This window comes from Aegilops tauschii, chromosome 2, assembly GCF_002575655.3.
Source record: "Aegilops tauschii subsp. strangulata cultivar AL8/78 chromosome 2, Aet v6.0, whole genome shotgun sequence".
Classification (NCBI taxonomy): Eukaryota; Viridiplantae; Streptophyta; class Magnoliopsida; order Poales; family Poaceae; genus Aegilops; species Aegilops tauschii.
The window spans coordinates 477907576-477932861 of NC_053036.3; the positions used below are offsets into that span (position 1 = coordinate 477907576).

The following is a 25286-nucleotide window of genomic DNA, read 5'->3' on the forward strand; positions in this document are numbered from 1 at the left end:
CGTTCCCTTGCGTCTGCCATGGCCAGTGTGAGTTCTGGGTCGAGAGATTGCCACCAGGGAGAGGCGAGCATGGAAGCAGAAGCATGAGAGATGTCCCGCCTTGCTGCGAAAGCAGCCGACATGTCTCGTCGTGCGGCCTTAGCAGCACAGAGGTCCCGCCGTGCCACCGAAGCACCACGGAGGTCCCACCGCACCGTCGATGCAGCAGACTGGTCCGGCCGCGCCGCAAATGTAGCAGAGATGTCCTCCCGCGCCGCGGTGGCCTGGGAAAATGACTCGCAGGCAGGCGAGGACTCTTACAGGTGCATGCATGCGATCGCCCATAGCCAGATGGATCAGATCTCCGGCTGGGCGAGGTTGCAAGACGACATGAAAGCCTCGTTTAAATAGGCTATCGGCGTCATCCGATAACTAAGGGAGGGCAATGAGAAGCACTGAGCCGAGCGCGACCTACTGAGGGCGAAGATCGTCGGAAGTGCGGAGCAGCAGGAGGAGACCACTGCCTTGTTGAAGATGACCGACGTCATCGTCAGGAAACTTATGGACGAGAATGACATGCTCCGCATCGAGCGCCAAAGGCTGGTGGAGGAATCCATGGATGCTCTCAAGCAGCGTCTTGAGGACAAAGAGCTCATCGCAGCTCGCCGCGGAGACTAGTTCCCGCGGCCTGCAGCAACGCATCAAGAAAGTAGAGATCAACGAGCCAGATCGTTGTCTTCCTTCTTCTTTTGCCCTTGTGTATTTCGGGCATTGCCGCATGTGGCTTTTTCAATTATCCTCCTAAATATGGAAAATTATTATCCACTGTCATCGTCCTTATATTCATCAGTCTTGCTATAAGTCGCAGTCGATTCTATATAGGTCCGTCAAATCTTACATCAAGATCCGTGCAAAACTTTCTTTTCAGATTTTTTCTCTCTCTTAAATCTCAGTCGAGTGAGACATATCCACGCCGTGAAACAGGGGCTCGGGTGCCATTAATGGAGAAGGTGAGAGGGAGGTGGGCGGCGGATAGAGGTCAAAGGGCTCTCCTCTCAATGAGCACGCGCATGGGTCTGATCGCACGCCTTCCATACTCAAATAGTTACCCCGCACGGCACCTCCTAGCTAATAAAAAAAGGGGACGTGTGGCGGCACGTAATTGGTAAGTAGAACGCCCACGGTTTCAATAATACTTGTGTTTCCGATTTGTAACGTGACAACACTTGTTCCAAATTGACTTTGTTGATTGTTAATGCGTGTGCGTTCGCAAATCAGATAGAAAAATTACCACAACATGTTGGTGTCATGTCATGACACCATGCCAAGTTTCATGATTTTCAGGCGAGTTTTGGATTTATGGGAATTTTAAAACCAAGTATCTCGATGTTTCCGGCCGAGCCAAAACGCCCAGATGTTTGAATTCCATTCCCACTTCTTCCATGGGACCTAGAAGTTCGCCCAAGTACACATAAATGATTTTCCAACTAACTTTTGCGCACTGGAGCATGCGCTTGTACTTCAAATTTGAATTATGTGCATTAAATGCCTGGAAAATCAATTATGTATAAAAGGCAAAACGAACCTGAAATAATTCCAAAATTTAGCACGAAACTCCTATTTGGTCTAAGCTACCTATGTAAAAAAATCAAGGCGGGAAAAGGCAGTGTATGTCGTTTCGCACAAGGAGGTAACACATTCCCTCTCGGAACCATGAGTCTTCTTGAGAGAAGCTCCGGTTTGCAAGAAGCTTATACCAAAGCTTGTCCCAATTCGGCCAAAAAATTTACCACAGCTTGTTGCTGCCATGTCATGACACCATGCCAAGTTTCATGATTTTCAGGCGTGTTTTGGATTTACAGGAATTAAAAAACAAGTTTCTCAATATTTCCAGCCGAGGCAGGACGCCCAGATGTTTGAACTCCATTCCCATTTCTTGCATGGGACCTACAAATTCACCCAAGGACACACATGTGATTTTTCAACCAACTTTGGTCCACTGGACCATGTGCTTGTAGTTCAAATTTGAATTATGCACATTAAATGCCCAGAAATTCAATTAATGTATAGAAGAGGCCAAACGAACCCGGAATAATTCCAAAATTTAGCACGATACTTCTATTTGGTCTAATCTGCCTATGTAAAAAAATTAAGGCGGAAGAAGACAGTGTATGTCGTTTCGCACACGGAGGTGACACGTTCCCTCTCGGAACCACGAGCCTTCTTGAGAGAAGCTCCGGTTTGCAAGAAGCTTATACCAAAGCTTGTCCCAATTCGGCCTAAAAAATTACCATAGCATGTTGGTGCCATGTCATGATACCATGCCAAGTTTCATGATTTGCAGGCGTGTTTTGGATTTACATGAATTAAAAAATCAAGTTTCTCAATCTTTCCGGCTGAGCCACGACGCCCAGATGTTTGAATTTCATTCCCATTTATTGCATGGGACCTAGAAATTCACCCAAGGACACACATGTGATTTTTCAGCCAACTTTGGTGCACTGGAGCATGTGCTTGTAGTTCAAAGTTGAATTATGCACATTAAATGACCAGAAATTCAATAATGTATAAAAAAGTCCAAACGAACCCGGAATAATTCCAAATTTTAACATGGCACTCATATAGTTCTATGTTGCCTCTGTAAAAAATCAAGGGGGGGAGGCAGCGTATATCGTTTCGCACACAAAGGTGACACGTCTCCCCTCGGGAACCATGAGTCTTCTCGAGAGAAGCTCCGGTTTGCAAGAAGCTTATACGAAAAACTTGTCCAACTGCGACCAATTTTTTTACCACAGCATGTTGGTGCCATGAAATGACACCATGCCAAGTTTCATGATTTTCAGGCGAGTTTTGAATTTCCAGGAATTTAAAAACCAAGTTTCTCAATATTCCCGGCCGAGCCACGACACCCAGATGTTTGAATTTCATTCCCATTTCTTGCATGGGACCTATAAATTCACCCAAAGACACACATGTGATTTTTCAACAAACTTTGGTGCACTGGAGCATGTGCTTGTAGTTCAAATTTGAATTATGCACGTTAAATGCCTAGAAACTCAATTAATGCATAAAATTACCAAACGAACCCGGAATAATTCCAAATTTGAACACGACACTCATGTAGTTGCATGTTCACTGTACATAAATGTTCTAGCAATTCAAACACCATCCTTTCCCTCCGTAACACCATTTTGTTTTTCAAAATATAATGAAAAAATCAGGTATACCACAAACAGTTTACTAGAAAGAACCGTGTGGGATGCGATATAAAATATCTTGGCGCACCGTCTTGTCTGGCTTACGCAGAAAGCTTCGTCATCTACAGTCCACCGCCCCCGCTTGAACCACTCTTGTGCGCCAGTTTCTCGCGGCACCGAGCGAAATTTTTCTGCCACCGCGGAAATATCTATCTCCCCGCCCCCTCCCTCCCACCAAAAGCCACATTTCCATTGTTCCTCCTTGCTTCCCAAGTTCAAACCTTCACTTCTCCTTACTGGCAGCTCAGCCTCCTCGCCGGCGACCCTTCTTCTTGCAGTGCCGCCTCCTCGCCGGCTACCCTTCTTCTTGCAGCGCCGCCTCCTCGATGATGACCCTTCTTCTTGAAGTGCCGCCTCCTTGCCGACGACCCTTCTTCTTGCTTCGCGGCCTCCTCGCCGTCGACCCTTCTTCTTGTTGCGCGACCTCGTCGATATGGTCAGGTAGTCCACACCCCACCCACACCATCCTCCTCCTTCCCCGTCCCACATGTCCCGACCGACGGCGTGACACCTTCTGCCGAAATCACTGCCCCCCTCCAATTAAGCGCCGCCCACAGCCATTTTGCACGCAATATAATGTGGAGCTTAGTAGCATCTGGCAGCGGAGAAGCAAATCGCGGCTGCACACGCGCACGAGGTCGTTATGGCTGCCATGCGTGCCGGCCGCCAGATCTTGGAGGAGCACCTTGTCTTCGAGGCCACCGTCGACACTGCCACGCGGTTGTCTACTTTAGAATACAGTTCGTGATGTTCTCTCGAGGCCACCGCCAGTGCCTTCTAGTGATTTGTCCTCTGTAATGTTAATATGCAATCTGATGTTCAGTTAACAGTTTGGTCCTCTGAAATGTAATGTTCGGTTAACAGTTTGGTCCTCTGAAATGTAATGTTCAGTTAACAGTTTGGTCCAACAATTGCTACATTTCGTAGTACTGTTATCAAGCATTCTTTGTTTTGTTAACTTCTTATCTTCTAGTACATGTTTCTATTCTGCAATGTCGTGCTCAGTTAACTGTTTTGGTTCATTTGGTCTGCTGTCCATTTAACTGTTTGGTTTAATTCTGCAATTTGATTTTCATTTGCTGTGGATACAATTTTGTATTGTTATGCATGTGAAATAAATCAAATTTGGCTGTACTCAACACATATTCTACTGATAGTATGGCAACTCTCAGTTAACCTGATCAAGATCTTCCTTATGTGTGTTGTAGGGAAACAATGGGAGACACCGCGGTTTACCATCGAGGTTTGCTCATGCATGGTCCTTTCGCTAATAGCACATTATTGTGCAGTTGCAGGAATCATTCTAATATTTAGGTTTCTTACAATTTGGTCTTGCACATGTAGGTCCTGCTGTCAAAGGCTTAGACCCACTGTTCGTTCCATTTTGCATATGGGGAAATGGGATGTCCATGAATATCAGTCAAGTCAAGAAACTCAGAAAGATTGTTAGGATGAAGAAACTTGCGACGAAAAACAACAAGAGCTTTGTTTGCACAATGAAGAAAACATCAGTCAACTATAGGATGGTACTAACTCTTTTACCTTGTTTTTACCCCTTGCGCCTTTCAAAATTTATAACAGCGATTTATGCATATCTTTGTTTTTAGTACTTTTCAAAGCAGTTCACCGATGATTACCTCTCAAACCACCTGCATGGTTAAGAGGCAAGGAAGGTATTCATTCAACACCCATAGTACAATATTGAAGTCTTCCTGAAGAGGACGATGGTTGGGCAGGCAACTATCCATAGCCATTGGCCTAAAGTTGCAAGGACATTCAACATCACTGAAGGCTCAATATTTGCCTTCGGCTTCTGCAATTTCCCAGATGAGATTCATCAGTCTATTTACCGTGTATGTTGCTACTTTCCAAAGGTTTTCAATGTTGCATGTGAAACTTGGTGCTGTTGTGTAATGGCGTAACTAAGTGCCGAAGCTATCTGATGTAATTCGATTATGAAATCCCGGTTGCCGTTATATGGATATGAAATATCTGGTGTGTTTTATAAGAAATATCAATTTGATTACTACATGGATTATAAATAATAGGCTAATTACCCTGCTTATTGGGGTTTTCTATTGCAGACGGTTACTCAGACAGCACCGTGGGCGATGAACTCAAACAACCCACACGGTTTCTAGAAAGTAGGCGTGTTCGATCAACTAACAATCACACACGGCTTCCGGCAGAGAACTGTTTGCGTTAGGCCACCTTGCACAAACGTTTCCACACAAAAAACCGTGTGTGATATACATACGAACATAAATGTTTTTCTGGAATTCACCGTGTGGGGTGTACATACGAACGGAAACAATTGGGTTTCAATGCCTTGCCAGATCGCACACGAGCTCATTTTGCCCCAGCCTGTGTGCCAGGAGGGCCTATCCCCGACGGTTTCTAGGTCGTGTGGGAAGGACCCCCCTATCGCCCACACTCACTTGGCGACGGTTCCAAACGCCATCGCGGAAAGGGGTTAAAAACCGTTTATATAGCAGGTCTCTGCACCAGTGTCAACTAATCCTACTTATGAGTGGCAGAAGAGTAACAAAAATGTGTTCACCTAACTTTCCGCCTGCATTTGCTTTATCATTAGCCAAACTCATCAAAATAAAAACCAGTAACCGAAATATGTCAAACAAACTATCCGGACAACTTGTTCGATAACACCTAACAACGAGTCAGGCAAAAACAAGACTACGTTGGTCAGCCGATCAGCTTGGTGTCCAGAAGGCCTAGGCAGGCGGCATAACACGTATGGCGACAGATCTCCCTTTTCTCCAAAAGTAACCTTATCAGAAATGAGCTCGGGTGAACAGTAAAAAAATAAATTCAAAAAAACATTTGTTTTTTAGAAACATTGACAAAAGTTTAAAAATCTTGCAAAATTTCATCATGAAATCACATTTGTGGAAGTCGCGACAAAAAAAATCAATGCTCCAAAGTTCTAAGAGCTTGCCAAATTTCATCATGAAATCACATTTGTCACGCCTTCCACAAATATGATTTCATGATAAAGTTTTGCAAGATCTTAGAACTTTTGTCAATATTTTCACAATTTTATTTTATTTTAGTGTTCATCCGAGCTCAAATTGTTCACCCGAGCTCATAGAAACTCCGTGTCCCCTTTTCTCATGCTATTCAACTCAGTTTTTTTAGACTTTATACAACTCAAGTTTTCTTTTGAGACTTGCCATTCAACTTTTTCTTTTTAATGAGAAACTACTATTCAGCTCAGGTGCCGCTGTAAAAATTCCCTCAGAATTAAGACCATCTGTGCAGAGCACAGCCCAGCCCACTTTGTTGAAAAGGTACGAAGGCACAAGGCCCACAGTTTTTTAGAAGAGGCGAGCCCAAAAGTGTAAGGCCCACACGTGCCAAAGATGGAACGCCCCCTACAACCGTGACATTTATTTCTCGCATTAAGCGAGACGAGAGGTTACTCTCGCGTTGAATGCTACAGTAACAGGCCAGCCCAATAGCGGGCATTAAAAGAAATAGAAAGAGAAAAAGAAACGAGCGTTTGTGGGATTCGAACCTTGGTTTACGGGTTGATTGCACTGGGAGCTCCTATTCAACGCATTTTGCATCGAACAACCACGTGACGCATGCACAGACGCTCCGACTGGGTCGGCCCATAGTGGGCTCTATAGCGAGCGCGCTTGTTTGATGTACAGTAGCGCAGTAATGTTAAAAAGAAAAGGAAGCGTGCAAAGTCCTAGCTAGGATGGGCAATGATAGGCGCCGGCGGACCGGCCCAAGCTTTCGGCCGGTCCGCCCCCAGCCATTCGATCTGGTGATTTCCTAGCCGCCCGATCCCCCTTCTTATCCTCTCCCCCAACTGCCGCTTTGCCTCTGTTTCTTTGAAAAAAAATGGCGGATGTCCCCGTCAGCCAGCCCCCAGCCGCCCCTCCCCTTGCTTCCCTCATCGCTGATGGTCACTGCCTTGCTGTAGACGCTCGCCGTCGCCGCCGGTAACAAAATCCCGTCCATTTTGCAACAAAAATCCCTTCGATGCAGCTCTGACGCCGGTCGGTTCTAGTGCGTGGATGCCATGGCTGCAGCATCGCTCGAGTCATTAGATCCCGCTCGCCATCGTCATCTACTAGCACCTCGTGTTCCAGACTTCCAGTTAAAAAGCTTAGCGAACAAAAAATCTCCTGTGGCTAGTTGAAGCACAACAGAAAGCCGGTTCCAGCAAAAATTGACATTGGTTCCAGCAAACAACCATAGCAGCAAAAATCCAAAAAAGATCTGATTGTAGCAAAGGAATAGCCGGTTCCAGCAAAAGTTGACACCGGTTCCAGCAAAAAAAGCATAGCAGAAAAATCCTAGCAGTCTGATTGTAGCTAAGTAACTAGCTGGTTCCAGCAAAAACCAAGTCGCCGGTGAGGCACGCTATGATTCCGACACCAGTGGGCATGTCGCATTGCCGGTTGTAGCAACCGCAGTTGCCGGTTCCAACAAAAGTCCTTGCCGGTCGTAGCAAAACGATGATGCCGATTTCCAGCGAAAACAAAGGGATTGGTGGGTTGGACCAGAACAATCCAAAAAGATGCAACCAGCTAGTGGAAAAGGTACAACCAGCAACCCAAAAAGCTACAACCGGCGTCGCAGCAGAAAAGCAACAGCCCGTCCCGTTGCGGCACCTTGATGCTGCAGCATGGGCCGTGGGGGGGTGGGGTAGGAGGAGAGGTGAGGAGAGAAATAGGAGATGCCTGAGCAGTTGATTAGATTCATGGCGCGGCGGCCGGCTTCTCGCTGCAAAAGGCAAGGGGCAGCGAGGGAGAGGAGGGTGGAAGATGCAGCCATGAGTGGTCGAGCGTTGAACATGACGGGAGGGATGGGGATAAGATCGCTGAGTGGTGTTGGGTCCCACACAGGCACGTGGGGCGTAGCGGATTGATCAACGTGTTTTGAAACGTACGATAGGGCAATCGAACGAGCCGCGTGCGACCGGCCGGGTCGTTAGCCGGTCGTCCGGCCACAAATGTTTACCGGCTAGGATTGAAACTTTGGACCTCCATCCTCTGCACAAGAGCAGCTAACCAGTAGAGCTAACAAATGCTAGTGTAAAAAAGAGGAGCGTGCTAGTATAAAAACTAATTCCAAAGCAAAATCCGGATAGCTTTTTTGAATTTTTTCGAACTTTATTTGGAAATTATGATTTTTTAACAACAAAAAATGTTTGAAAATCAGATAATTTATTGAATAACTCGGACAATTTTTTAAATTTCAAAAAAATAAAATAAAAACATGCACATGTTTCAACAGAAATAATTTTGAAATTCCTGAACATTTGATGAACACCTGAACTTTGTTGAATTTTGATTTTTTTTATATTTGGAACTGTTTTTGAATTGCTGAATTTTTTTCAAAATTCCCGAACATTTTTTGAAAACATGTCCATGTACAAAAAGAGGGGTGCGTTTTTGTACCCCTATACCTGTGCACGGGCAGTCGGAGCCGCGCCTACGGTCACGCCAAGCAGAACAGGGGAGGTGAGCCAAGGTAAGACCAAAGCCCAAGATAATAAGAGCAACGCCAAGGCCAAGACCACAAAGAGCAGAGGGACGAAGCAGGTTCCCCCGGCAAGACCCTTGCCGGGGCAGCCTCAGCAGCCCGGCAAGATCCTTGCCGGGACAGCTCGCCCCGCACCAACAAAGCGGGCCACCCTTGAGCCCACGGTCTCCAACATCACGTTGGGCCAGGGCTCGGGAGGCACCTCCGTGGTGGCATGCAGATCTTTGTGAAGACATATTCAAGATCAGATGAGGAATAGAAGACGACGATCCTCGGCAAGATCCTTGCCGAGGAAGGCCACCAGACCCCCGGCAAGGCCCTTGCCGGGGACGACAGCGCGCCACGGCAAGACCCTTGCCGGGCCACCCGGCAAGGCCCTCACCAAGGACGCCAGCAGGGCCACTGCCAGGCCCACGCCAACCAAGCTTCCACCGCCGTTCACATGCAGCTGCCAGCCCAACCAGCTGGGCGGGCACCTGCGGGGCAACATGCAGCTCCCAGGCCAACTCATCGAGCGCCTGCGTGGCGGCATGCAGATCTTCTTGAAGGCTCCGCCACTGCGCCACCTCAGTTGCCTGCCTGCCTACATGGCACCATGCGCCTCACTGGCCAAGGCGCGTGTCAAAGCGAGGAGGAGCGGCGACGGATGGGACGGGCCTCGCCCCCGTCCCCAATAAAGCAAGGGGACACCTAAGCTACGCATTAAATGCGTCTTGTCCTGTAATACGAGCTATAAGCTCAGGGCACTATACGCCTTTCCACCTCCTGTGTGCCACCGTGGCAGCCCCTTTCGACTATTAAAGGAGGCCCATGGCATACTGGAGAAGGATTCGTCTCTTTCGAACCACGCACTGACCACAGCTAGTTCGAGAGCTCAAGAACTCTCTGAAATACACCCACCAAAGCACGACTAGGGTTTTACGCATCCTTGCGGCCCGAACCTGGGTAAACGATCCTTGTGCTGTCTACTAGCCCTGCTCTTCTCGCAACCCCGCACCCCGGCAACCGTAGTAGGGATTCTTGTGATCCCATAGGTGTCGTTCCACGCCGACATCTTTTGCCCATGGCATACTGGAGAATGATTCGGCTCTTTCGAACCACGCACTGACCACAGCTAGTTCAAGAGCTCAAGAACTCTCTGAAATACACCCACCAAAGCAGGACTAGGGTTTTACGCATCCTCGCGGCCCGAACCTGGGTAAACGATCCTTGTGATGTCTACTAGCCCTGCTCTTCTCGCAACCCCGCGCCCCGGCAACCGTAGTAGGGATTCTTGTGATCCCATAGGTGTCGTTCCACGCCGACATCTTTGGCGCGCCAGGTAGGGGGCGCAATTGTGAGAATCTAGTCTAGTAGTTAGCCTAGCAGTTCTTCGTCGCCATGGCTCCTAAGAAGAAGACGGCCATGGCGGTCGGCTCCTTGGGAGCCGAACGGCCCGTGCCGGTGCGGGCGGGCAGTGGACCGGTCGTAGACAGGACCCGGGCCGCGGTCCTCGAGCACCAGCATCGCCTTGGTAGTCAGAGCCTGGCGAGCGGCATCGTTCGCACACCAGACGACCGGCTACACGTCGCCGGATCCAAAGACGGAGCTGGGCCCCCCGCAGGCGGCGCGGGCCCCTCCAGGGGTGTCGTTGTGCCACCTCCGGGCGGCGCAGCGACCTCCAGGACGCCCACACCGGTGACCACTGCGTGCTCTTCCCATGGTGTGCGCGTCGAGCAGCGTCACCGCGTTGGTGACCCTGGGCACCGCCGTGGGAAGAGCCCCGTGCGTCGTCCGCAGGATGAAGGGGTCCAGCACGCCCGCCGAAGCGCTGGCGAAAATGGCACGCGGCCGCTGGGTCGTAACGGAGCTCCTTCTAACGTAGTTAGAAGTCGAAGCGTGCCGCGATCCACGCAGCTGTCGCCGCCGCCCACGCCGGTAGAAGCTTTGGCGCGCGCGCAGCTGCACCTCGACTTCCCTCCTGCTGCGGAGAAGCTTGACGAGTGGAGGGCCACCATCCGGAGCCTCGTCGCTGTCGCCAACAAAGACGATCCGCGACCGGCGGGACCCTCGGGTCAGCGCTCCACCGACCCACCGCATGCTGGCGCTGGGAGGACCGGGGGAGTTGCGGCCACGGTGCACTCTCCTCCTCCTCGCCAGCCGCCGCAGGCGTCGGCCCGTCATGACGACGCTTGTGATAACATCTCCATAGTGTCGTCCGACCCACTGACCCTCCGCGACCAGCGCCAGGTCCTTCGGTAACGAGCTCACGAAGACGCTTGAACCACCGTCGAGCGCCGGCGCGAAACGCGCTGCCAGTCGGACAAGCGGGCGGGACCCGCTATGGACCACCCGGCACTGGGGGGCTCCGGCGGCCTACCTTACGAGGTGGGCTGCCCGGTCTTTACCCGTGAGCTGCGGCAGTTCCAGTCGCCGTCCCACTGCACGTTCAAGCCCGACGTCGGCGAGAAGTACACTGGCAAGACCCATCCGTCTGAGTTCCTCAGCATCTACACCATCACGATGCAGGCTGCTGGGGCTCGCGATGACAAGGTGCTTGTCAACTATTTCCCGCTGGCGCTCAAGCCCAATGTGATGTCTTGGTTGATGCACTTGCCGGTGGATTCCATTTCTTCTTGGTCGGATCTGTGCCATGAGTTCGTTGGTGCCTTCACAGGAGGCCACCAAGCTCATGGCCAGGCCAGTGATCTGCATATCATTCCCCAGAAGGAAGGGGAGACCCTGCGCAAGTACATCCAGAGATTCAGCCGGGTGCAGTACAACATCCCCGACGTTCATCCCGCCGCTGTGATTAGCGCGTTCCACCAGAACATGCGCAATTGCAAGATGCGCGAGGAGCTGGCGATGACCAAGGTTAAGGATGTGGCCGAGCTCTATGTTCTAGCCGATAGATGCGCCCGGGCTGAAGAGGGAAGGAAGTACCCCGGCGAAGACGCCGGCGCGGAAACCGACTCTACCGATGAGGACGCCGCTACCCCAACAAAGAAGGGCCGGTGTCGCAACAGGAAACGCAAGGGCAAGGCCGTGCTTGCCATTGAGGGATCTGACGACACCGGTGCCGACAAGAAGGTCAAGGCAGGCGCTCCCGACAAGGAGATTGCCGGGTGCGCTGCCTGCCGGGCCTTGGCGGCTACCGACAAGCCAAGGAGCTCCGGCAAGCAATACTGCAAGATCCACCGCACCAAGGGCCACGACCTCCAGAAGTCCGACAAGTCGAGCTGCTTGCTGAGAAGCAAAAGGCTGAGTATGAGAGGCGGGACAAGGAGAAGGACCAGGACGGTGCTGAGGGATCCGGCAAGAAGCGTGGCGGCCAAGGAGGCCTCCCCAGCAAGGACAACCAGCAAGAGAGGCCCGCCCGGGGCCGCGACAAGAAACAAGAAGATGATGATCACGACGAGGACGATGAGTCTGGTGAGCAAGGGTTCCAGAAGGCTACGGAGGCCATGTGCGTCGATGGCGGTGCCTCGCTGCATACCTCTCACCGCCAGCTCAAGCAGTGGGCGCATGAGATTACAGCAACAGAGCCGTCGTTCGACGCTCAGAAGCCGCTGAAGTGGTCCAGCACGCCCCTCATCTTTGAAGCCGAGGACCACCCTGACCGCACTACCGCGGTCGGGTGTTTTCCGGCAGGGCCGGCCTGAACCTGATCTCCCCTGTCGTGATCAAAAGGTTGCAAATCCCTGATGGAGACCTCGAGGAAACGGGCACGTTTCAAGGGGTCAATCCGGGGAGGAGCCAGTCGAAGGGAAAGGTCACACTGCCCGTGACATTTGGAGGAGAGTTGAACTACAGGACGGAGAGGATCGTCTTCGACGTGGCCGAGATCCCCTTGCCCTACAATGGGATCCTCGGCCGCCCGGCACTAGCCAAGTTCATGGCGACGTCACACTACGCCTACAACATGTTAAAGATGCCCCGGCCGTTGACCATCATCTCCGTCCCCTCTGACAAGAAGGACGCGCTGATTTGCGTCGACCAACTCTACCGGGAGGCAGTTGCAGCAGCTGCCGCCAAGGCACCTGCTCCTGCCGCTGAAGCCCCGGGAGGGAGGAAGAAGCCCGGCAAGACCTCTCGCACCCACTCCGGCAAGTGCACCTCTTTGGAGTGTTGTGCTGCTGCCGAGGACGTGCCAGAGAGCTCTGCCGACAAGAGCAAGAGATCCAGAGTCGAGCCACCATAAACCAAGAAGGTGTCCACCAGGGAGGATGGCACGGGAGGGGCCTTCACCATTGGCTCCACCCTCGGCAGCAAATAGGAAGGCGCGCTCGTCACCTTCCTGCAGGCGAATGTCGACGTGTTTGCATGGCAAGCATCCGACATCCCCGGTGTTCCCAGGGAGGTGATTGAGCACCACCTAGCTGTCTGCCCCCATGCACGGCCCGTCCAGCAGAAGGTCAGAAAGCAGGCTCTGGAGAGGCAGGAGTTCATCACGGAGGAGATCAGGAAGTTGGAAGTGACAGGTTTGGTGAGGAGAGTGCTCCACCCGACATGGTTGGCCAATCCGGTAGTGGTGCGCAAGGCGAATGGGAAGTGGAGGCTGTGTATTGATTACACAGATATCAATAAGGCTTGTCCTAAGGACCCCTTCCCGTTGCCGCGCATCGACCAGATTGTTGACTCCACGGCCGGGTGTGATCTGTTGTCATTCTTCGACGCCTACTCGGGCTACCACCAGATGTTCATGACAAGAGAGGATGAAGAAAAGACAGCGTTCATCACCCCATGTGCTCCATAGAAATATGGAGGCCTACATGGATGACATAGTGGTCAAAACCAAGGACAGGCCAACTCTTGTGCAAGATCTGGAAGAGACATTTGCCAACTGCGCAAGATCAACCTCAAGCTGAACCCTGAGAAGTGTGTCTTCGGTGTTCCATCCGGCAAGCTTCTCGGGTTCTTTGTGTCGCAGCGCGGAATCGAGGCAAACCCAAACAAAATCAAGGCTATTGAGCAAATTGAGGCGCCCAAGCGGATCAAGGATGTGCGTCGGCTCACCGGCTGCGTTGCCGCCATGAGCCGATTCATCTCCAAGTCCGCCGAGCACGCCCTTCCTTTCTTCAAAATCTTGAAGAAGGTAGGCCCAATGAATGGACCCCGGAAGCCGAGGCAGCATTGTAGGATCTGAAGAAATACCTTTCCTCCACGCCAATACTGGTTGCACCTAAACCACAAGAGTCGTTGCTGCTGTATCTGGCGGCGACGAATCAAGTGGTCAGTGCCGCGCTAGTGGCACAAAGGGAGGTCAACGAGGAGGCAGTGACGACAGCAGAACCAGCGGATGGCAATCCCAAGATTCCCCCGGCAGGGCCTGTTGCCGGCAAGGCGAGGCCCCCGGCAGAGTCTGATGCCACCGAGGCAGTGCCCGCGCAGTCAAGTGAGGTGGTGCAGAAAGAGAAGATGATGCAGCACCCGGTTTACTTTGTCAGCTCCCTCTTGCAGGGAGCTAGATCGAGGTACTCCGGTGTGCAGAAATTGCTCTTCAGCCTCCTTATGGCCTCGAGGAAGCTGCGTCATTACTTCCAAGCCCACAAGATCACTGTCGTCACCCGCCTCCCTTTGCAACGGATACTGCATAACCCGGATGCAACCGGGAGGATTGTGGAGTGGGCCTTGGAGTTGTCAAGTTTCGGTTTGAAGTTTGAAAGTACCTCGACAATTCAGAGCAGAGTCTTGGCGGAGTTCATTGCAAAATGGACCTCAACGCCTGACAAAGAAATCCAGGAGACCACTCTCCCCGACAAGGAGGAAGATCGCGACTGGATCATGTACTTTGATGGGGCTTTCTCGCTACAAGGCGTCGGTCCGGTGTGCTACTCGTCGCACCTACCGGGGAGCACCTCAAGTACATGATCCAGATGCACTTTCCCCGAGAGATGTCCACCAACAACACTGCTGAGTATGAGGGATTGCTTGCCGGTCTCAGGATCGCGGCAGACCTCGGGGTTAAGAAGCTCATCGTCAGGGGAGACTCGCAGCTTGTTGTCAGGCAGGTCAACAAGGATTACCAAAGCCCATTGATGGAAGCCTACGTAGATGAAGTGAGGAAGCTGGAGGAGCGCTTTGACGGTATCCAAGCGGAGCACGTCCCCCGAATGGAGAACGATACCGCCGATTACCTGTCAAAGCGTGCCGCATTCAAGCTACCTGTGGAACCGGGTACCTTTTTGCTCCGGCTAACTCAACCATCCGTCAAACCATCAATGGGGCAGAACAAGCGAAGGAAGTCGGGTCCCGGCAAGTACTTTCCACCGAGCCCTCTGGGGCTGCCGGCAAGGGTGCCGCCGCGAACGCTGAGCCTGCCCAAGAGCAGCTACCTCCGGCAGGGCGTCAAGCACTAGCCGTAGAGACAGCCGCTCCCACGGCGGAAGAAATACCTTTGGTCCTTGCCGTCGAGCCCCGGGCTCCGGCATGGGCGCAGCATACCGTCCGATTCCTCCAAACAGGGGAGCTTCCTGAGGAGCAGGAAGAAGCAGAGAAAGTAGCCCATCGGTCCGCCCTGTACCAGTTCGTTGATGACGTCCTGTACAGGAGAAGACCGAACGACGTGAAATTGAAGTGCATCCCCCGGGAGGAAGGACTGGAGCTGTTGGCGGAGATACATGGAGGCATATGTGGCTCCCACATAGGGTCAAGGGCCCTTGCCGGGAAGGCGTTCCGACAAGGTTTTTTCTGGCCCACCGCCCTCCAGGATGCGACAGCACTAGTAACCAAATGTGAAGCATGTCAGTTCCATTCAAAGAAGCTTCATCAACCATCCCAAGCCCTTCAAACAATCCCTCTCTCCTGGCCATTCTCGGTCTGGGGGCTCGACATACTGGGCCCTTTCCCCCGCGCTGTCGGGGGCTTCGAGTACTTGTACGTTGCAATCGACAAGTTCACAAAGTGGCCGGAGGTGGAAGCAGTGAGAAAGGTGACTGCTCAGTCAGCTGTCAAGTTTTTCAAAGGACTGGTCTGCCATTTTGGTGTGCCAAATAGAGTCATCACCGACAACGGCACACAGTTCACGAGCCACACCTTCATGCAATACATTCAAGACCTCGGTAGCAAGGTCTGTTTTGCTTCCGTGGCACACCCACGGAGCAACGGCCAAGCGGAGAGGGCAAATGCTGAAGTGTTGCGAGGCCTAAGGACAAAGACTTTTGACAAGCTGCGCAAGAGCGGAAGGCGCTGGATTGATGAATTGCCGGCGGTTCTTTGGTCGATCAGGACGACGCCAAATCGAGCCACCAGCCAGACACCTTTTGCCCTGGTCTACGGGGCAGAAGCAGTTCTCCCCACGGAACTCATATACGGGTCACCTCGAGTGCTCTCTTATGATGAGCTTGAGCAAGAGCAGTTGCGCCAAGATGACGCGACGCTCCTTGAGGAAGATCGTCTTCGGGCGGCTGTGAGAGCAGCGCACTACCAGCAAGCCTTGCGCCGCTACCATAGCCGCAAGGTTCATGCCCGAAGCTTTGAGGAAGGCGACCTTGTTCTTCGGCGCGTTCAGTCGGCCAAGAATGCCAACAAGTTGACGCTGAAGTAGGAAGACCCTTATCGGGTAATACGAGTCACCAGGCCCGGCGCAGTCCGCCTGGAGACCGAAGATGCCGTCCCAGTGAGCAACTCCTGGAACATCGAGCATCTTCGCAAGTTTTACCCATAAGGCGCAGCTTGCCGGGCCTCCCGGCAAGCCAACTTTTGTACAAGCTTTGCCGGCAAGGCATATAACCCTTCGTACAAAGCCAGGCGCAGACCCTGAGCATAAATAAATGAAGCGCTGGCGCCCTAAGTCATAGCATGCATGCTAGGTCGAGTCTCTTCCTTGGTTAGGGTTGATAGTGCTCAGCAGCGACTAACCCCTAGCTTAGAGGTCGAGTGCGCGTCTATCTGTTTCTCTTCTGTCCTCCTTTGGTTCGCAGGGCACATGAGCACTTTTGCCGAGCTACTTGGAAGAAAGAAAACGGACCGGCGTCCCGACCCCGGCAAACCAGAGTTGCCGGGGGCTGCAAGCATAAGGATCCAACCGCGGCAAGATGAGATTGCCGGGGGCTGCAGATCCAGATAAGTCTTTTATCCTCTGTCATGCATTTCGGAACCGGACTGGGGCATGTGAAACCTCGTTTTTATCTCTAGGCTGTCGTGCTCCCCTTTTTCCTATACCTAAGGATTATTTCCTGGGTCCAGATTTGGTTGTAGCCGCGGCGGCAAGGAGGTAGAACGAGGAGCCTAAAGCCCACTTCATCCCTGCCTCCGCTAAGAGCGCGAGAACGGTCGAGTGGAGTGGGGGGCCGGCAAGGCCTGTTGCCGGGCGAAAAACGTTTATCTTAAACAATAACAAGGATTCGCTCCTTGTCGCGGGATTTACCCACGAACGAAAAACCCGGCAAGCATCCCTTTTTCATTAAAAACATCCCATACAGGGACAGTTCATACGTAATGAAAAACATGAGCAAGGGGATTACAAGTTCTAAATTTAACAAAGGCACGTAGGCTTACAAACTAAAGAAGAAGGATAAGATGCCCGTAATCCCTTTCTTGTCCCTCTCCTCAGGAGACAGGTCAAGGAGGCGAGAGGGCAAAAGGGGCGCCTAGGCGAGCTACGAGCGGCAGAAAGCACCAAGAGAATACCTCGGTGACCGCCCAGGGGCGGCCCGGTGATGACGGTGCCGGGAAAGGAGCTGGAAGACGAGGCGGCAGGACCGGCAGTACGCGACGAAGGCGTCGGTGCCCGCGTACTCCGAGTTGACAGCCTTGCCGCCCGCCCTCTTCCTCTTCTGCAGCCTCCCGACGCCAGCCTCCCAAGGAGACAGCCCCGAGAAGTTCAAGGAGCTGACCCCACCCCCGGCAAAACTCTGCCGGAGGAGCAGCCAGGTGCAGACGTTGCTGCTGCCGCACCCGCCCAGGCGCGGGGCGTCCGACGCCTAGTCGGACTCGTCCCCGCCGTCTGCCCCACTGTCCTCCTCATCACTTTCACTCGAGGTAGAGCTTCCATCGTTGGAATCTCCATCGGAGGAGCTCTCCACACAATACTTCAGGCAAGTCCCGAAGTCGCCGAAGACCCTGACGGAGAGCAGGCCGTCCTCCATTAATTTGAAGTAGAGGATGAGCCCCGTCGTCAGGCTGTGGATGCGAGCGAACGTCTTCCACCCACGACGGAGGTACATGACCCGAGGAGCCGGGAAGTCGACGTCCACCCGCGTGCCCCCATTCCCACAACCCCTCATGTGCAATCTGAGGGACTGGGGCGGGTCACGCTCCATCTCCCGAGCGAACGGGGCGGGAAGACGAAGACGGCGACGCGGAGGCCGGCGCAGCCTGATGAAAAACTCACGGGGCTGGTCTCCAACATGGCCTTCCATTGGAAAAGGCATCATTAGCGGGGCGAAGCCGGCGCGCCGCCCCATCCTCCACTTCCCCGAGCACTACGACCTCTGCCCCGACCTCGCCCCCTCCCCCTTCCCCTCGCGGCCGGTTCCACCACCGCGGGCTCAGGAGGAGGAGGAGGGACGCGCTGTCGGGTGGCGACCCTCGCCGCCACCGTCGAGGGACCAGGATTCCCCTTCTCCATGGCGAGTGAAAGGAAGAAGCAGAAGCGAGAGGAGATAGATGACTGAAGAGTGCGGGACACCATTCCCCCTTCCCCCTCTTTATAAGGAGGCGGGGACGGGGCTTAGCTGCCCCGCTCGGCCAATCCAGCCACCAAAGGCACGGGGAATCAGGACCGTCCCGCTGCCCCAACCAGCGACGGCCCGGTTTCCCACCTCCACCGCTTGCCACCCCAGGTGCATGGGGGACACGTGGCGGACGTGCAGAACCGAGGGGACGGGCGAAGCGACCTCTCCCTACCCCATGATCGTCGGGAGTGGACGCCTTGAAGACCGCGCCCCGGCCCCATTCAGTAAATGAGTCGCGCCTCCACGCCTCCCTCTATTTACGGGGAAGGCGCGAGCCACCTCTTTACTGTGATGTGACGCATGCGTGTGGAAACCGCCCCACGCATGCCGCCCACGTCACGCACACCCCTCCACGCCGCGCCGCGCCCGCGGGTCGTGGGAAGCGCAACGCGCGAAAAGTTTTACCGCCGTAAAAACCGCCCCGCCTACCCGCGCACCGTTTTGGGCCTGGCCCAACAACGTGTCGCGCTTATGTGTGGCCAAGGCCCAGGGGCTCCTGTCGGTGTACAAAAAGAGGGGTGCGTTTTTGTACCCCTATACCTGTGCACGGGCAGTCGGAGCCGCGCCTACGGTCACGCCAAGCAGAACAGGGGAGGTGAGCCAAGGTAAGACCAAGGCCCAAGATAATAAGAGCAACGCCAAGGCCAAGACCACAAAGAGCAGAGGGACGAAGCAGGTTCCCCCAGCAAGACCCTTGCCGGGCCAGCCTCAGCAGCCCCGGCAAGATCCTTGCCGGGACAGCTCGCCCCGCACCAACAGAGCGGGCCACCCTTGAGCCCACGGTCTCCAACATCACGTTGGGCCACGGCTCGGGAGGCACCTCCGTGGTGGCATGCAGATCTTTGTGAAGACATATTCAAGATCATATGAGGAATAGAAGACGACGATCCTCGGCAAGATCTTGAAGGCCACCAGACCCCCGGCAAGGCCCTTGCCGGGGACGACAGCGCGCCACGGCAAGACCCTTGTCGGGCCACACGGCAAGACCCTTGCCGGGCCACCCGGCAAGGCCCTCACCAAGGACGCCAGCAGGGCCACTGCCAGGCCCATGCCAACCAAGCTTCCACCACCGTTCACATGCAGCTGCCAGCCCAACCAGCTAGGCGGGCACCTGCGTGGCAACATGCAGCTCCCAGGCCAACTCATCGAGCGCCTGCGTGGCGGCATGCAGATCTTCGTGAAGGCTCCGCCACTGTGCCACCTCAGCTGCCTGCCTGCCTACATGGCACCACGCGCCTCACTGGCCAAGGCGTGTGTCAAAGCGAGGAGGAGCGGCGACGGAAGGGACGGGCCTCGCCCCCATCCCCAATAAAGCAAGGGGACACCTAAGCTATGCATTAAATGCGTCTTGTCCTGTAATACGAGCGATAAGCTCAGGGCACTGTACGCCTTTCCACCTCCTGTGTGCCACTGTGGCAGCCCCTTTCGACTATAAAAGGAGGCCCATGGCATACTGGAGAAGGATTCGCCTCTTTCTAGCCACGCACTGACCACAGCTAGTTCGAGAGCTCAAGAACTCTCTGAAATACACCCACCAAAGCAGGACTAGGGTTTTACACATCCTCGCGGCCCGAACCTGGGTAAACGATCCTTGTGCTGTCTATTAGCCCTGATCTTCTCGCAACCCCGCGCCCCGACAACCGTAGTAGGGATTCTTGTGATCCCATAGGTGTCGTTCCACGCCGACAGAACACAAACAGAATTTGAATTTGTGAGACAGTTTTTAATATTCTGAACAATTATTGATAACGGGAACATTTTTTGAATTGTTGAACAATTTTTCAGAAGCAGGAACTTCTTTTGAAATTCATGAACATTTTCTGAAAACGCGAACATCATTTGAAAACAAGGAGAATTTTTAATACTCTGTACTTTCTTGTAAATATTGATTTTTTTTGAATTTATGAGAAAAATTAAAATGAGAATTTTTTTTAAATCATGAATATGTTTAGAATTTTTCGAACAAATTTTGATATGGAGAAAATTTGAAATGCCAACAATTTTTGAATACGTGACCAATTATTTGAAAACAAGAACAAATTTTGAATTTGTGGTCAAGTTTTGAGTACAAGAACATTTTTTGAAATCCCGCTGACATGAGAAGTTTTGATATAATTTGAACAAAAACATTCCAAATAGTTTCTGAAAAACGGGAACATTTCTTGAAATTCCTGAACAAATGTTTTAAAATGCAAACATTTTTTGAATTTATGCACAATTTTTGAAAAATACGAACATTTTTATAAAATTGAACTTTTTAAAAAGCATGAACATTTTCTTAATTTTCTGAACAATTTTCAAAACATGAACTGTTGAAAAAAAGAAAACAAACTTGAAGCATAAAAAAGAAACCAAAAAAGAAAAAAAAAGGAACAGAAAAGGAAAAGAAAAGAAAAAGTAATGAAGAGAAATAAACAGAAAGAGAAAAACTAAAATCCAAAAAGAAAAAGGAAAACCTGTTCAGGGTACCTTCTAGAAGGTTCCCATTACCAGAAAAAACCAGCTGGGAAACTCTAGAAGGTTTCCAAAACAGAAAAACGCTGCAACACCTTAATGAGCCTGGCCCAGGTCATCGCTCCATCGTCACGCCTGTGCCAAAGGTCGACACTTTGACGCGACGTGCTTCCATTAGAAATTCCGATTGCACTCGCTGCTTGCCAATGGGCTAGAATCGTGTTCATGTTAAATTAGTAGGTCGGACCTACTTAATTCTAATCGATCGGGGTTTCCTCTATGGGCGCGTCTAGCGGGCGGCCGGCCGCCCTGGGATCACTAGCCAGTGCCCACCAAAAAAGGCAACCTCCTAGTCCCCCCTGAAGAAAAAAAGGAAACCCACCCGCCCGCCCGCGCGAAAACCGCCTCACACCCAACCCGCATGCACAAAACCGCGAGGACTCGCTGCACGAATAGGTCAGCTCGAGAAAACAACCCCGCGAGGACAGCTGGCCGCGGGATCATGTGCACCTGCCTCCGAACCCCAACCTCCTCACAAAACCGCACGAGACCAACTACCCCCAGGCCATCTTCTTCTTCCCCACGAAAGAAGGATCTGCCCAGGGGGCAAAATCCTCCTTCATCGCCAGGAGAGAAGAACGACCATGGCGGCTCCCAGGGACAAATAAGAGAAGAGAAAGAGAAGAGGGCTTAGAAATCAGAAAAGAAGATCAAGAGAAAAAGTAGATCAAAAGGAGGAGGGCGAAAAAAGAACCTACCTGGAGATCCACAGGTCAGAAAACTTGCACATCTTCTTCCTGATTCTCTCTTGTCTACTTGCCCTTGTAATGATTTCCTTGCACGCATCTTTTACTCATGTATTGCGGAAAAACTGTGCACCCAGTAGTTTCTTTTTCGTGCAACTAAGTCAAGCGAAGTAGCCAAATGAAGGAGTACTGTGTGCCAACTCAGTAGATTATGCAGCTCTAAACGTTATTTTGTGCAACTAACCCAGTTGTGGCATCCAACTATAAGCACAAACTGTGCAACTGGAAAAATTGTGCAAAAATATAGGTCTTAGGAAAAAATTGCGCAACCAGTAGGTTACTTTCCTGCAACTAAGCCAAATAAAGTAGGCAACTGAAGGAGTGCTGTGTGCCAACTCAGTAGCCAACTGAAGTAGGCAACTCTGAAACTATTTTGTGCAACTAACCCAGTTGTAGCATCCAACTATACCCCACAAACTGTGCAACTGGGAAAATATAAAAAAGGCACAAAACTGTCCAACCTTGGCAGGAACTTCAAAATATATGGAAGAAAACAACCAATATACGATGACGAGCAAATATACAATATGTTCTGATAAAAAACAGTCTACAAATATAGGTCTTAGGAAATAGCTTTCACATGCTGCCATCACAAAAATATAAAAAACACACCCATCAAACCGTTGTTCTAGCTGTGCAAATCTAACTAAAATAGCTATAGACAAATATAGTTCAAATATGATTTTGCTTTTATCTTTGAAGTTGCTGTAGCAGACGTTGCTTGATATGTTCACTTGCATTGATCTGCAGTAAATCATTCCCTTCCTTTCATGTCAGACCTGCACATTGTAGATACAAAAAATGGTCAATAAAAATGTAGCTACTACCTGAAACATGTTCTTATATTGTCCAACTACTATGATGCTTGTTCACCTTTGATACTACTTGTGTGCAACTGGCATGCTGCATTTTCATCCAGTTTGTATCATTAAAAATGTCAAAAAAATGTGTTTGTGTGACTGGAACTACACAGCAATTTGACCAACTGGTATGAAAAAATTGTGCAATTCTATGACGCTTTTGTGCAAATGTTGTGCTGCCTTTGTGCAACTACTATCAAAAAACTGTATCTGGAGAAAAACTTACTAAGTTCTTTTCTAAACCACTTGCATTCATCTAAAGAAAATCATGCCCTCCCTTTCTTCTTAGAACTGCACATTGTAGATACAAAAAAACAAAAAAAGATGGTCAATAAATTGTAACTACTGCCTGAATATTCTTATATTGTCCAACTAGAATGATGCTTGTTCCAACTTTTAAAGTACTTGTGTGCAACTGGTATGCTACATTTTTATCCAGCTTGTATCATAAAACAATGTGAAAAAATTGTGTTTGTGTATTTGGAAAATGCTCACAGTTTGTGCCAACTAGTATGAAAAAATTATGCAATTCTATGACACCTTTGTGCAACTACTATGAAAAAAGCTGTATCTGGAGAAAAAAACTATGTAAAAACTGACTACACTTTCAGTTTTCGAAACAATGAAAATGATTGTAACGGTGTTAAATTCATGCCTTCAAATTGCTAGCAACTATGCCCCAATACATCTTGTTAATGACATTTTTGTTGAAACAAAATGCAGGTTGAAGCAGCTTTCAAGGATGATAGACCTCAATGTGTTACCTCCCGATCTCAATGAGTTGCCAAGTGATGATGTCGAGTTTGTACATTCAGGGGTTTTCACACAGCCTCATCAAGATCATGGCTTCATGAATGATGTTGATGTCAACATGCAATCAGAAAGCCATACACTCGAGGAAACAAACACAACAGTTGCAGGACCTACTGAAACAGAACTAAGGGCAGGGCCAGCTGGTGTTGATCAAAATGATATGGATGAAGATGAGGCTGGTTCTCAGCTAATGGAGCCATTTGTTGGGATGAGATTTGACACTCTGCAAGGTGATAAGGATCACTACAATGATTATGCCCTAAAAATCGGTTTCTCTATTAAGATGAACACTTCAAGGAGGAATTCTTATACCAACATATTGGAGAAACAACAATTTGCATGTAACAAGTTTAGGAAGCCAAAAGAGGATGATGCAGGAGCTGAATTGCCACCTGTGCTAGATCCTATACCAGACCCCAAACCTTTGGATGAAGAAGAAGAAAGAAGAAGTGCCAATATTCGATGGAGAGGATAGTGGAAAAAAGAAGAATAAGAAGAAGCGATTGAGAGAAAGGATAAAGCAAACACAATGTAAGGCAAAAATGCTGGTTAAATTGAAGGATGGGCGGTGGGAAGTAACCCACTTTGTCCGTGATCATAATCATCCTTTGGTCCCCAAGCCTTCGCTCTCCAAATACTTGCGATCTCACATGGGTATACCGCCGGAGGAAAAGAAGTTGCTAGAGATACTCTACAACTGCACCCTGACTTCAGGTGTGTTCGTCGTTCACCTCCCAAAAACTCCAAACTTCAAACTACATTGTTGTTTAAATCTGATATGTCAAGTGTGCAACTAGCAGCAGGGGGTTGTGCAAATACATACACTGTGTTGTGCAACCAGGATTGGTTATTTATGAAAAAAGCACTACCACAGAACAAAACAAACAAGTTGGAACTACTTGTTGATTGAATAATGTATAGATTTACAAAATGGTCATAGTTTTGATGGCAACTCCATATGTATTTGTTCTGCAAACTAGTGTTCCTTATCAATGCAATTGAACCTTGTTTCCCGCGACTAGTGTTCATATCTCTGGAACTGATGCTAGACAAAAATTTCTAAATTGTTTTGCATCATGCAAATAAAAAGGGGAGAAACAAATGAAAAAAATAAGTTCTATGGCAACCACATGTCAACAGTTGTGCAACTATTGTTCTTTAGTCTGCAACTGTTGTTTGCAAAGTGTGCAACTATCTAACATCAACTTTCTTCCCCTGTAGGCTGTATGATGACTATCATGTCAGAGTTTTATGGCTCGGAGCTAAATGTACCATATGGACCTAAAGCAATAACAAACTTATGTGCTGGCTTCTCCAAAGACTCAACGAAAGAGGGGGACAGTATTGAGACAATTGAACATTTTAACCAGATGCAAAAAGATGATCCGGACTTTTTCTATAAGATAAAATATGATCTCGAAGGAAGAGCAGAAAACATTTTTTGGGTGGATGGCTTGGCACGGAAAGCTTATACAGAGGCATATCATGATTGTGTCTCCTTTGAAACAACCTACATGACCAATATTTACAACATGCCTTTTGCTTCGTTCATTGGAATCAACCATCATGGGCAATCTTTCATGTTGGGTTGCGCGTTTGTAAGGCAAGAAATGGAGACTAGCTTTGATTGGGTTTTTGGAGCTTTCCTAGAGGCTATGAATGGAAGGGCACCAGATAACATAATTACTGATCAGGATGTGGCAATGAAAGAGTCCATAAAGAACATATTCCCCACAAGTGTACACTGATGTTGTCGGTGGCACATCATGAAAAAAGCTCAAGAGAAAATTGGATGGTTGCTAGGCCGGAACCCGGGATTGTCTGAAGATTTCAACCTTTGCGTTGATTTCAGTTTCACACCAGATGAGTTTGAACAGAATTGGGCTGTGTTGATGATGAAATATGAGGCAATTACACACACCCATTTTGAGAAGCTATATG

The 25286-nt window shown here is 50.4% G+C and overlaps 1 pseudogene; it reads left to right on the forward strand.

The window, feature by feature from the left end:
* Positions 1-240: 240 nt before the first annotated feature.
* Positions 241-24244, forward strand: LOC141041138 (uncharacterized; annotated as a pseudogene).
* The last annotated feature ends 1042 nt before the right edge of the window (positions 24245-25286 follow it).